Source organism: Ranitomeya imitator, chromosome 1 (genome assembly GCF_032444005.1).
Source record: "Ranitomeya imitator isolate aRanImi1 chromosome 1, aRanImi1.pri, whole genome shotgun sequence".
Classification (NCBI taxonomy): Eukaryota; Metazoa; Chordata; class Amphibia; order Anura; family Dendrobatidae; genus Ranitomeya; species Ranitomeya imitator.
The window spans coordinates 258,622,774-258,634,689 of NC_091282.1; the positions used below are offsets into that span (position 1 = coordinate 258,622,774).

At 43.8% G+C, this 11,916-nt stretch overlaps 1 protein-coding gene across 22 annotated transcripts in view; it reads right to left on the bottom strand.

Moving 5' to 3' along the window:
* The window catches only part of NCOR2 (nuclear receptor corepressor 2), a 574,536-nt gene extending 564,153 nt beyond the window's left edge, over positions 1 to 10,383 (bottom strand). For all 22 annotated transcript variants that reach the window (XM_069756005.1, XM_069756000.1, XM_069756002.1 and 19 more), the window contains exon 1: positions 10,157 to 10,383. The gene's annotated coding sequence lies outside the window, so the exon portion shown is untranslated. The remainder of the gene's footprint in view (positions 1 to 10,156) is intronic.
* Positions 10,384 to 11,916: the final 1,533 nt, after the last annotated feature.

Sequence of the window (11,916 nt, forward strand, 5' to 3'; positions counted from 1 at the left end):
GCCTGTCACAGGTGAAGGGCATGCTTATCTACATTTAACAAAAAGTCTTAGAGAGAAGCACATGAAGACCCCGATTCATTAAGATGGGCATTTTGTACTCCCGGGTTAAAGATGGGCTTTGAGAGTAAGATGTGCCCAATTCATAAAGAGACATTTATCACTGTTGTACATCTCCATGTGCTTTGCCAGAACTGTTACTCCAGTCGGGGACTAAAGTACATTCTTGGCATAAGTTACAGCACTGCAAGTAGAGACCTGTCAATCCAGGCCAGCGGGCGAGAACAAGTCACAGTGGACCCATCTGTCTGACCAGTCTCCCGTGTATGCTTTTCTCTGGAATGCCACTACGTTTTAGGCTATGTGCACAGGTCAGGATTCCTTGCAGAAATTTCCTGAACAAAACCAGACATTTTCTGCAAGAAATCCGCAATAATGTAGTGGGAAATCTGCAAAAAAAAATCTGCAAAATTAATGAACGTGCTTCATTTTTTTTTTACCGCGATGTGTTTTTTTCACGGAAAAAAACGCAACATATGCACAAAAATTGCGGAATGCATATGTATGCGTTTAAGTGTTTTTAACGCGTTTTTATAGCAAAAAAAAATGCGAAACATCCTGAACGTGTGCACACAGCCTTACAGTCAAACATGCCTGGCTGAGATCATACAACCAATGTTTTTTACCAGGTGCCTATGGAGTGAGCAGCATGTATCAGCTGACAGGTTCACAAACATTTTAGGATGAAAATACAATACAGGGACAGCTATGTTCCACGAATCACAGAAGGGTACAGTAATCTCACTAAACACAAGAGCCAGTGTAATGAGACATATGAGAAGAGGTCACCATCAAATGTTAAGCGAGACAAACAAGTTTTGGTTGAAAATAAAACATTTCTGGCACTTACGGTAACTTGAGGACCATGCTCCAACAGAGTGTCTTACTAGTCTAACCCTTGGCCTCATATCTAACTGCTAAAGCAAGAAAACAGTTTTGCAAAGTTGCTGAGTGTGACGGTACCTTAAGAGGTAAGGAGCACTGGTCCTTACGGATTTACCACATCTAATGAATGGCTATGGGTGAAACTAACCTAGCGTCTACGCTGCAGATAATTAACATACTGTGGCTTGTAAAGACGCTTCCACAGGTGAGTATACGAGGCGTTAAATAGAAGCACCGTGGGCATGAAATTTATAGAAATCCCATCCACTGTGCTTGTGACATAAAACGCGTCCAAAACGCTGCTACTCCTGATTGTGGGCACTCACTCTTAGTGTTGCCTTCTACTTCAAACCAGAGTAAAGAAAACTGGGGTTCTGTAAAAGTGAACATTTTGTTTACCATCACACAGTGATAACAAATGTTTCATACCGGGACTCTAAACATGAATCCAGCGGACCACACATCTATGGAATCCAGGTTACTTGGGCAGAATAGTTCACAACGCTCACTGCTGATCTAAACGTTAGAGATTGTCTGTATATTGGATGAATTCCTGGCAAGGAAGCCTTTATTCTATTTTACAAAAAGTGGTACAGAATGTCCCAGGATTAATCAAAAATCTAATCTCTGCATTAACAAAGCACTTGTGTTCCTGTGTAGGGAGCACATAGTTTTACTTACCTGCATCCTATAATGACAATGGACGATTCTTCTTTGAGGCAGCTAGCAATCTGATCAAGGCCTCATTCACACCAATTATATTTTAAAGCTTTATGGCATGTTTTATTAAAGGAAAAAAGAAAAAAGTTACGCTGACCTAAAATGTCACAAAAACAAGCCCAACTTAGGAACATTTATAAAGAGGAAAGACATCACTTCTGTTACTGGAATATGTTTTGGAACTAATCGGAGAAGTGTTTATCACTCCTTGCCATACGTCTTTAGCTTAAAGAATTTCAAGAAAGCAACATAACAGGAAATGCACCCATTACTCACCTGTTAAATCCTTGCCACTCCAGAGCCAACACTCTGGGGGGCTCAGTCTTCATTTTTCTATACATATATGCCTTATATCCAAGTGACCCACAAAACCAATCACTGGCCTCAGCAATTGTACCAGCATCTGCAGCAGGAGACTGCTGAAGCCACTGACTGGCTGCAAGTCAGGTCATCCTTGTAGGAAAAAACAGCGTGGACCAGAGTATTGGTAATGGAGTGCCAGGTGACTTAACAGGTAAGTGGTCTCTTTTTTCCCCCCCCCACATTTCTTGAAAGGTTAATTTCCTAAACTCCCGAACAAACCCTTTATCTAGGACATTTTTTGTCCGAACTACATTTATGGCGCTTGCAATAAATGGCAATACACAAGTCAATGTAACCTTTGTTGCATGCAAATCTCAAAACAAGGTTTTCTTACAACACCAAGCTCCTAGAATTCAAGCAAATGAGGAGGCGTCAAGACTACTACCTATGTCAGAACAAAAAGTTAAAAAGCTACTGTAGTGGGAATTTCTTCTGAAGCAGTGCCTGTTTCTATGTAATCAAGTATATAACTGACAAACTGAAGAGGTTTTCCAGCATCTGTAAAGTTTCACAATTCTGCATGTAATTTTAGAAAAATATACTTTATGCTGCTTTCTGTGTACTTGAGATTTAGTGCAGTCTCCGCATATGCAGATGGCGGCACTTTGAAATTACAGATATTTATGCTACAAGCTGCAGTAAAACTATAATGTTTCCAGGTCAGCAATACAGAAAGGACACTTCTGCAAAATGCAGACATTCCAGAATGCCAAGTCCCTTGAAACTTATTAACTCGGAAGTAGTAATTCAAACTACTAATGGCTGAGTAATGTTACTGGCTCTGAATGAAGCAAAACCTAATGGCTACCTACAGTGAACATGAAAAGATACACCCTGAAGAACACAGAAACCCTTCCCAAATATGTAACCAGTGGCAGAAAACATTTAAGTGACTGAACTAAGAAGTTGGCAAGTATGTTAAAAAAAAAAAATTAAAAAAAAAAAAAAAAAAACTGATTCCATTCTTGAGATAAAATAAAACAGAATGGAAAATGCAGCAACACAAAAACAAGGCAGATGTTATGTTAAAGATTATTTTGATTATTTTCCATCCTCTGACGTGCACTAAAACATGTCTATTTACAGCAACAATATCTACTGTAGATCCGGAAGCAACGCTTACAAAGGGCTGTCACTAAAATGACAGGCGATTCCTGAATCTAAATAAGAAAGGATTCTTTGCGGTTACAGTAAAACCGTGGAATGCCCTACCACAAGTGGTAGTAAAGGCAAACACTAATATCAGCGTTTAAAAAAAAAGGCCTGAATGCTTTACTATCAACAAAAGGCATTGTGGATTAGAAATAATCTCTCTAGATGATGTGTAACTGGCCAAGAAAGGTTGACCTTGATGCTTTATCTTTTTCAACCTACCCAGATAATGCTAAACCCAGTTACTTCATTGCAGTTGTAATATATTTGCCAGCTCACGAACCCCCACAAGCTGTAGTTTTTATTAGAAGACATTCTAAAGTACATAATTTGAATTCTTTCCCATGTCATTGCATGGCTTCTGTAAATATATTGAATTTCTTTGGATGCTTTCTGAGTGGAAAGACTCCTCCTGGTATGTGGCTTGCCCTGACTTTGGTAAAGTTTTCTGCTGCCCATATGTATTTCTTCCTTTCTAATATGCATGCTGGGAAGTGAGAAAATAGAAGTTCAAGCACTTATAGTGCTGGCTATATGCTGAAAAAGTGGAAAAGCCCACTCAAGAAGATAAAAAGTCACAGTGCATTAGTATCAAGACAGTGTCAGAACATAGACTGCATCAAAAGCAATTTTAACTCCTGGTGGAGGAGGAGGGCAGCAAGAGCAAGCTTTCACTCCGGTTATACTTTAGTATAGAGGGGGGAAATGCTACAAACCAATCCTCCTTGCTTACTAACTGCCACCTTTTCCTACTAAAACATATTGCTTTTTTACTTCTTTATGAAACAAACCAAAAAATAAAAAATGAAATGCATTCCACCTTGAGCCACTGTCTACACGTTCCTAGGAGCATCTAATAGGTGCCTGTATTCGTTTTTTAAGAAGCTTGCCATGCAGATAAGGAATTAGGCTAGATCATGTCATCAGGTGTATGATCTGTATATTGAACCAAGCAAAATAACATGGCTGCAAACAAAGGCTTTCATTTTAAGTGCAGTGCGAGGCTCTGTCCAAATTCCATTTCAGGAACACGCCGAATTCATGGCTGAAATGCATCCAAATGGTAAGTGACGCAAACAGAATCAGAGGGGCCCATGTATTAATGGGGCTAGTATCTGCTTGGTGTCAATTTTAGAAAGGAAGATTGAAAAAGTTCTGCATGCTGTGCTCTTTCATTTTAGAAAACGGACACCAAACGTAAACCAGAAGGACTAGCTAATAATCGCCGAGGCCCCTCTGCTTCTATTGGTGTCAGTTAGCAAATGGGTTTATTTGGGAATGAAATCGGTTTGTCCGTTCCTACAACATAAAAGACTAAGACAGACAAATGGATGTGTGAACCTTTGACTTAGAGCTACTTAGAACAAAAAAAAATAATATATAGGGCATAAATTATCTCAAAATTAAAGAACAATAACATTCTGAATCATCTCAGCTTCTTGTTCCAGTTCCTAAAATACATTTTTCATTAGAGGGAATATCCACTACTAGGGACAAGCACTTCTGAATCTGTATGTTTCACCCTGTTAAAACAACTACACTTAGGGTGCGTGTCCACGGTCCATAATGACGGCGCGGAAAACCCGCGCCGCCCCCTTCTGCACGATTCCGGATATGTTCATTGCACACATCCGGAATCCCCGCACCTCATACATAGGGCCCTGTGATTTACCTTGCGGCAACGGAGCGTCGCCGCAAGGTAAACAGACGTGCCGCATGTCCGTAAATGTAGGGCCACCGGATGCGTGTTCGCACACATAGTGGAGATGGGATTTCATAAAATCCCCTCCACTATGCTGTAATATCTGGATGCTGCGGGTTGAACGCTCCGGCTGTTGAATCCGCAGCTAATCCGGATGTAATCCTGAACGTGGACACATACCCTTACACTCACTGCTGGCGCTGTTCCAGCAGTGTTGGCACTGTCTCTCCCAGGGATCGTGTACCAGCATCACATCAGACAAGTCACTTACATCAGGAGGAAGAAGGAGAGTAGCAGTGCTCACTTCCTTTGGATGCACAAGATACATCCAAAGACGGGGAGAGTACAGCAACCGCTGATTGACCGCAGGTTTCATGTGATGTCACGCTGGTACACGATTGCCTGGAGAGACCATGTAGACCCCGCTGGAACAGCTAGGCTTGATATTATGATTTGCAAGAGCCGACATCAACGCCAGCTCTCGTACTTGAACCTTCTTCTGCACTTCCAGTCATGCACAGTGCGACTCTGAAGGCGGGAAGCATACACCCAGCTTTAGAGGCACAATGATGTGCCTAAAGAAAGCCGCACATGCGCAAGGTTTGCAGAGAGCTGGTGATGACACGGACTCTTGCAAATCATGTTGTTATCATGCCCACAGGTGTCCCCCTTAAATGGTCAAAAGTAGGGTTGAGCGACTTTTGTTTTTATAGGATCGGGTCGGATTTCACGAAACGCGACTTTTTCAAAAGTCGGGTCGAGTGAAATCGGCCGATCCTATAGAAAAGTCGGGGTCGGGGTCGGCCGAAACACGAAACCCAATGCAGTGCATTGGGTTTCTAATGGTTCCCAGGGTCTGAAGGAGAGGAAACTCTCCTTCAGGCCCTGCGATCCATATTATTGTGTAAAATAAAGAATAAAAATAAAAAATATTGCTATACTCACCCTCGGACGCGCCCTGGTTGTAACCGGGAGCCTTCCTTCCTAAGAATCAGCGCTTGAAGGACCTTTCGATGACGTCGCGGCTTGTGATTGGTCGCGTGAGCGGTCACATGGGCGTCACGCGACCAATCACAAGCCGCGACATCATCCAAAGGTCCTTCAAGAGCTGATTCTTAGGAAGGAAGGCTGCGGGTTAGAACCAGGGCGCGTCCGAGGGTGAGTATATTCCTAATAGGTCGCGTGACGCCCATGTGACCGCTCACGCGACCAATCACAAGCCGCGACGTCATCGAAAGGTCCTTCAAGCGCTGATTCTTAGGAAGGAAGGCTCCCGGTTAAAACCAGGGCGCGTCCGAGGGTGAGTATAGCAATATTTTTTTTTTTTATTCTTTATTTTGCACTTAAATCTGAATTCCGATACCGATTCCCAATATCTTAAACATATCGGGAATCGGTATCGGAATTCCGATTCCAGATTCAGAAGATCGCCGACCTCATGGCCGACCCCACACAGGGGTCGGGTTTCATGAAACCCGACGACTTCTGAATCTGGCCGACCCGTTTCGCTCAACCCTAGTCAAAAGGCCTAATTAGCATAAGAAAAGAAGGGCTTATAAATAAAAAAAAATGTTCATCCTGTTTAGGTGATTAAAGGTACCTTCACACTGAACAAGTTAACAACGATAGCGATCCGTGACGTTGCAGCGTCCTGGATAGCGATATCGTTGTGTTTGACACGCAGCAGCGATCAGGATCCTGCTGTGACATCGCTGGTCGGAGCTAGAAGGCCAGCACCTTATTTCGTCGCTGGATCAACCGCAGAATCGGCGTGTGTGACGCCGATCCAGCGATGTCTTCACTTGTAACCAGGGTAAACATCGGGTTACTAAGCGCAGGGCCGCGCTTAGTAACCCGATGTTTACCCTGGTTACCATTGTAAAAGTTAAAAAACAAACAAACAGTACATACTTACATTCCGGTATCAGTCCCCCGGCGTTCTGCTTCCCTGCACTGTGTCAGCGCCGGCCGGCCGTAAAGCAGAGCACAGCGGTTTTAATAATTAAAAAAAAAAAAAAAGTGTGTGACATTTCTGAAATCTCAGACATTTTTGGTACTGTAAAAAGCAGCTGAAATTTAGCATAAAAAAAGCTGAAAACACAACATGTGAACCTAGCCTTACTGTAACTCACAGAGGATGTAAGATGACCAAACCGCTGCACGACCAGCTCTACCCTCACCCATCCCTTGTAGATTGTGAGCCCTCGCGGGCAGGGTCCTCTCTCCTCCTGTACCAGTTATGACTTGTATTGTTTAAGATTATTGTACCTGTTTTTATTATGTATACCCCTCCTTACATGTACAGCGCCATGGAATAAATGGCGCTATAACAATAAATAATAATAACGTACAAACAGTTCGGGTCTGATGAGCAGATTGCCAGTTTAGCATCAGAAAGCCCCTGGCAATCAGCTGCTATCTGACACAGAAGCAGTAGCCAAGTTATGACATGGACAGGATGAATGCACTAGAGGCAACATTTAGGATTTTCTCTCTGCTGCAGCTAATAGAGAAGAGTCGTGAACAGTACACTGCCCTTCCCCCACTCTATGACGTCCATATTTCCTTCTAGAGAAAGCAGTTGTCATCATGGGACAACCCTTGTAAGCTGTCATTCACGCGACTGTATCCATAGTTGTTGTGAAAGCCAAATGCTCTGTTCCAAGACAGGACTGGATCCCATGAGAGCCACGAAACCTACAAAGTACAGGCTTGTGTTCCCTTTGACAAGAACCCTACCCAAGGCAGAAAACGCTTATTTACCTTATGTGCCGATACATACAGTATTTAGGGAAGCACATCTGGCAGAAGAGATTTTTAATTTGTACAAAAGTAAAGACAGAATGAAGGTAAAATGTATAAAATAAAAATATTTGTCTAAAAAACACCTTATAACGTAATTGTCAATACGTGGCGCAAGTTTACATTGAACCCATTCCTATGCAGGGACAGTACAGCGACATTACCGTTTTTCACGAGCAGATAATAGTTTAATGCGATCGTAACGCACAATGGCCAAACAATATCAGACAAGTGTTAATACAGGATGATCATCATGAGTGACATGGCTGAATAGTGATCACCACATTGCATACTGTGCTCGCACAGATTAATTTACGGTATTTAGGACTTGAATTTACACGCCTTTTGGTTGGTCACATTCCTGAACAACCTACATTTATATTACCGTACATCATTTTTGAAAGTTGAATGAGAATTGTTTTTCGCTGACAAACTATTTTGGACACATCGTTCAGACCATTCATACTGGTCGATAGACTCGGTCGTCACTAGTGATGAAAGAACGTAGTCGGATAAGGTGTTATCTGAGCATGCTCAGGTGCTATCCAAGGGTCTTCGGCGTGCTCGAGTCCCCATGGCTGCACGTCTCGCGACTGTTTTACAGCCACAACACATACAGAGTGCCCGTTTCGCAGGGATTGCCTGTTTGATAGGCAATCCCTGCATGTGTTGCGGCTGTCGAACAGCCATGAGACATGCATCCTCCTGGACTAGAACAGATTTTTCAGGCACGCCGAAGCATATAACACATTATCCGACCAGATTCACTCATCACTAGTCGTTACCCTTAGTATCTGACCAATCAGCTGCCAGTGTCAATGGGCTTCAAGTCTTTTTTGCTTTCGTGCGGATACATTAAGTCCAGGCAAAATATGAAATGGTCTCTCCAGGTTTCATTTTGTGGCAGTTTTATCACAGCTCAGAATTGTGTAGGTATATCCTATCCTTCAGTACTTTGTCAACTTTTTTTTTTTTTTTTTTTTTAATTATCTCAATAACATCTTAAAAACACTTCATAAAAAGCAGCCACTGAAGAGCGCCCTGGATGGCTGCTGTGATCAACACGATTAACTGTGCTGCACTATTTTTTCCCGTTTCTCACACGTCACCACACACAATACTCATTTCTCCAACACATCTGCTCAGTGAATGTGTAACACATGTGCGTCCATGTTTTTGATGGCATTTCCACGATACATACAGTATAGTATGGGGACATCAGAGGCACACCATTTTATTGGACAAGTCTTCGGACAATAAGATCATCACGGGGGCCTGCAACCCATGCTACTTGGGCAGTCTCTGTTGCAAAATTGGGACACTGATGGGGTCTGGCAGGGCATGAGCCCCAAAGTGCCAGGGGAACCAATAGGCCACTCTGCCTGGCCAGGGTAATGAAATACATGGGTAGGCCAATGACTGGCGCCTGGTTGTGTCTCCACAGAGCTGATAAATGGGTTACCGTAACCCGGGGCAAAGTATGCGCTTTTGTAGGTGTACACCGAAGACGACTAAAGTTGCTGAGGCGAATATTCTGCACCGTCCCTTTAAATACAATCTATGGAGTGCCCAGTTATTTATGTTGGGTCTCATATTGGGGTCCTGCTGATGTCTCCAACACTTTATTGGCAGCTTCACTATTCTAGACAGAAGAATTCATGGAAAACAGAAAGCCCAGAACTCTACCAGACATAGGAGCAGTCTGCAATGTTTTGTTTACAGGCCAAGAACATCTCCAGGTTATGGCTGCCATATTCCCAACCCTGAGGCGATGCACTGGTCCACAGGGCTGCCCATGCCTGCTGCATAGGTCTGCCCATGCCTGCTGCATAGGTCTGCCCATGCCTGCTGCATAGGTCTGCCCATGCCTGCTGCATAGGTCTGCCCATGCCTGCTGCATAGGTCTGCCCATGCCTGCTGCATAGGTCTGCCCATGCCTGCTGCATAGGTCTGCCCATGCCTGCTGCATAGGTCTGCCCATGCCTGCTGCATAGGTCTGCCCATGCCTGCTGCATCTTCCTCCATGTCCAGTCATGGCTGCTGGCCTGCATTCCTCCCAGCCTGTGCATATGGCTGAGGGAACTATATGGCTGAGGGAACTAGCAGCCGCCTCTCCTCATGAACTTGCCCTGTGGCTGGAGACAGGACTAGGCCTCAATGCAAGACTCTCCAGGCAGCTGTGTGCCATGTCCTCCAGCCTGCAGCGGGCCATGGCTGCCTCTAGGCCACTCGGGGGAGAAGTTCCTCAGCAGCCACTTTCCCGGCACAGGGAGGGGAGAAGCAGCAGAGCCGAGCTCCGGCCATGCAGCAGCTGGGGAGGAGGCAATGCTGCAGAGGAATGAGAGCAGCTGTCCCTCCATGAAGTAGCCTGAGCACAGCCACTGCAGCCCAGCCTCACAAGGGGTTAACGCAGCCCCCTCCCCGGCGTGTAAACACATATGCACGGGGTAATAACACTGATCATCAGCCCCTTACCTCTGCATCCATAATGGCTCCTCTCCCCCACACGCCCTGCGGCCACTCCACAGCTCAGTGTCAGCAGTAGCCCCTTCCTCCGGCGGCACAAGGGTAAATCCACAGATTCCCGGCCGGAGCTGCTGCTGCTTCCCTTTGCTCTGCAGAGCAGCAAGTTTGTGATCATGCTTTGCTTGGCTCCTTCTGTGTCTGTGATTCTGCAAGAGATTGATGGCACGGTTCCAAGCAAGGCTTACACCAAACAAATAGCTTTCACATTTCTCCCTGGGCTCTTCTTAAAGGGGCAGCCTCCCTCCTCTCCTGCTCACTAGTTTCATGTGGCAGTTTTATTTCTCCATTTTGCTACATTGTATCATGTGTATATTCCAATAGAACCCTTCCTTTAACTGTGTAAACCGGAAGGGACATGAGTGTTTGTACAGCGCTGCGGCACATGTTGGCGCTATATAAATAATATGTGATGAATAGCTGGGTGTACATAGTTTGCGCTGCCCTGCTGAAGTAGTAAGGTGCCAGTTTATATACTGACTTGCTGTAGGAGATCTCTGCAATGCAGTATACAGTCCTATGAAAGTCCCTGCCCCCACAGAGCTAGCAATCTATTACTGCGTCTGAGGAAAGGCCTCGGGCGGTGATGTCGATTTAATGAATTTATCCGACGTTGCTGAGATCCATCCCCAGAAAATGGGAAGGTGGTGTCACGTTATCGCCATGACCTTCCAACCGCGGCACTAATGCGCGTGACATGTACACGACACTGGGATTCATCATCGTATGGTAAATTTATGAAAGTGCAAAGGCCCGTGTATCAACCGGGGGATTAAGATTCACTTTCCTAAGTGCTGTAGAATAAATCTTCATGAGTTTTGATTGGTTTTCTAGGAATATTGCAGCTAAACCCTCCTCCAGTCTTCTATTTTTCACAATTGTGATCTATCCATATTTTTAATTTCTGTTGGGGGTCTTCACGTTTCCCTGTTTTGCTACTGAGATAAAAAAAAAAGCTTAAGCTTGGCCAAAGATTAATAAAATCCAGAAGTCGCCATATATCTTGTGGATATAGTAGTGCGCTACTTAAATACTATAGTTTTGATAGTCCATATGTACAGAAAAGTGGCACTCACCATTCATAAAATCCCTTTATTAAGCCACCATTAAAAGTTACATGGTTGAGGAGCTGGTGGGATGGCCAACTCCTGATGTAACAAGCATTGCTATAAGTCTATGGCTCCAGCTCCACAGCAAAGTATCTTTTAATGGCTTAATAAGAAAAAACATTATGGATGGTGAGTGCCACTTTTCTGCACTGTATGTCTCTGTTTTATCTACAAATACATCTGAGACGTCCACTTTTCTTCCAAGTTACAGATTAAACTCACACATTCAGATCAATGTGCCTGTGACAAAAAAGGTCAGAGCTCAGATGTCATCTTCACCGTTTTATGCCACGGTCACACTAGCAGTACTTGGTCAGTATTTTACATCAGTATTTGTAAGCCAAAACCAGGAGTGGAACAATTAGAGGAAAAGTATAATAGAAACATATGCACCATTTCTGCATTTATCACCCACTCCTGGTTTTGGCTTAGAAATTATGTCAATTACTGATATAAATTACTGACCGAATACTGAAAGTGTGATCGTAGGCTAATGAATAAGAGAAGCTTAGAATTTTCTTCTTTTTTTTTACAAGAGAAAAACTGATGCCACTTGATGGTAAAAATGAGTACATGGACCAAAAAATTTATGAAAAGCATATC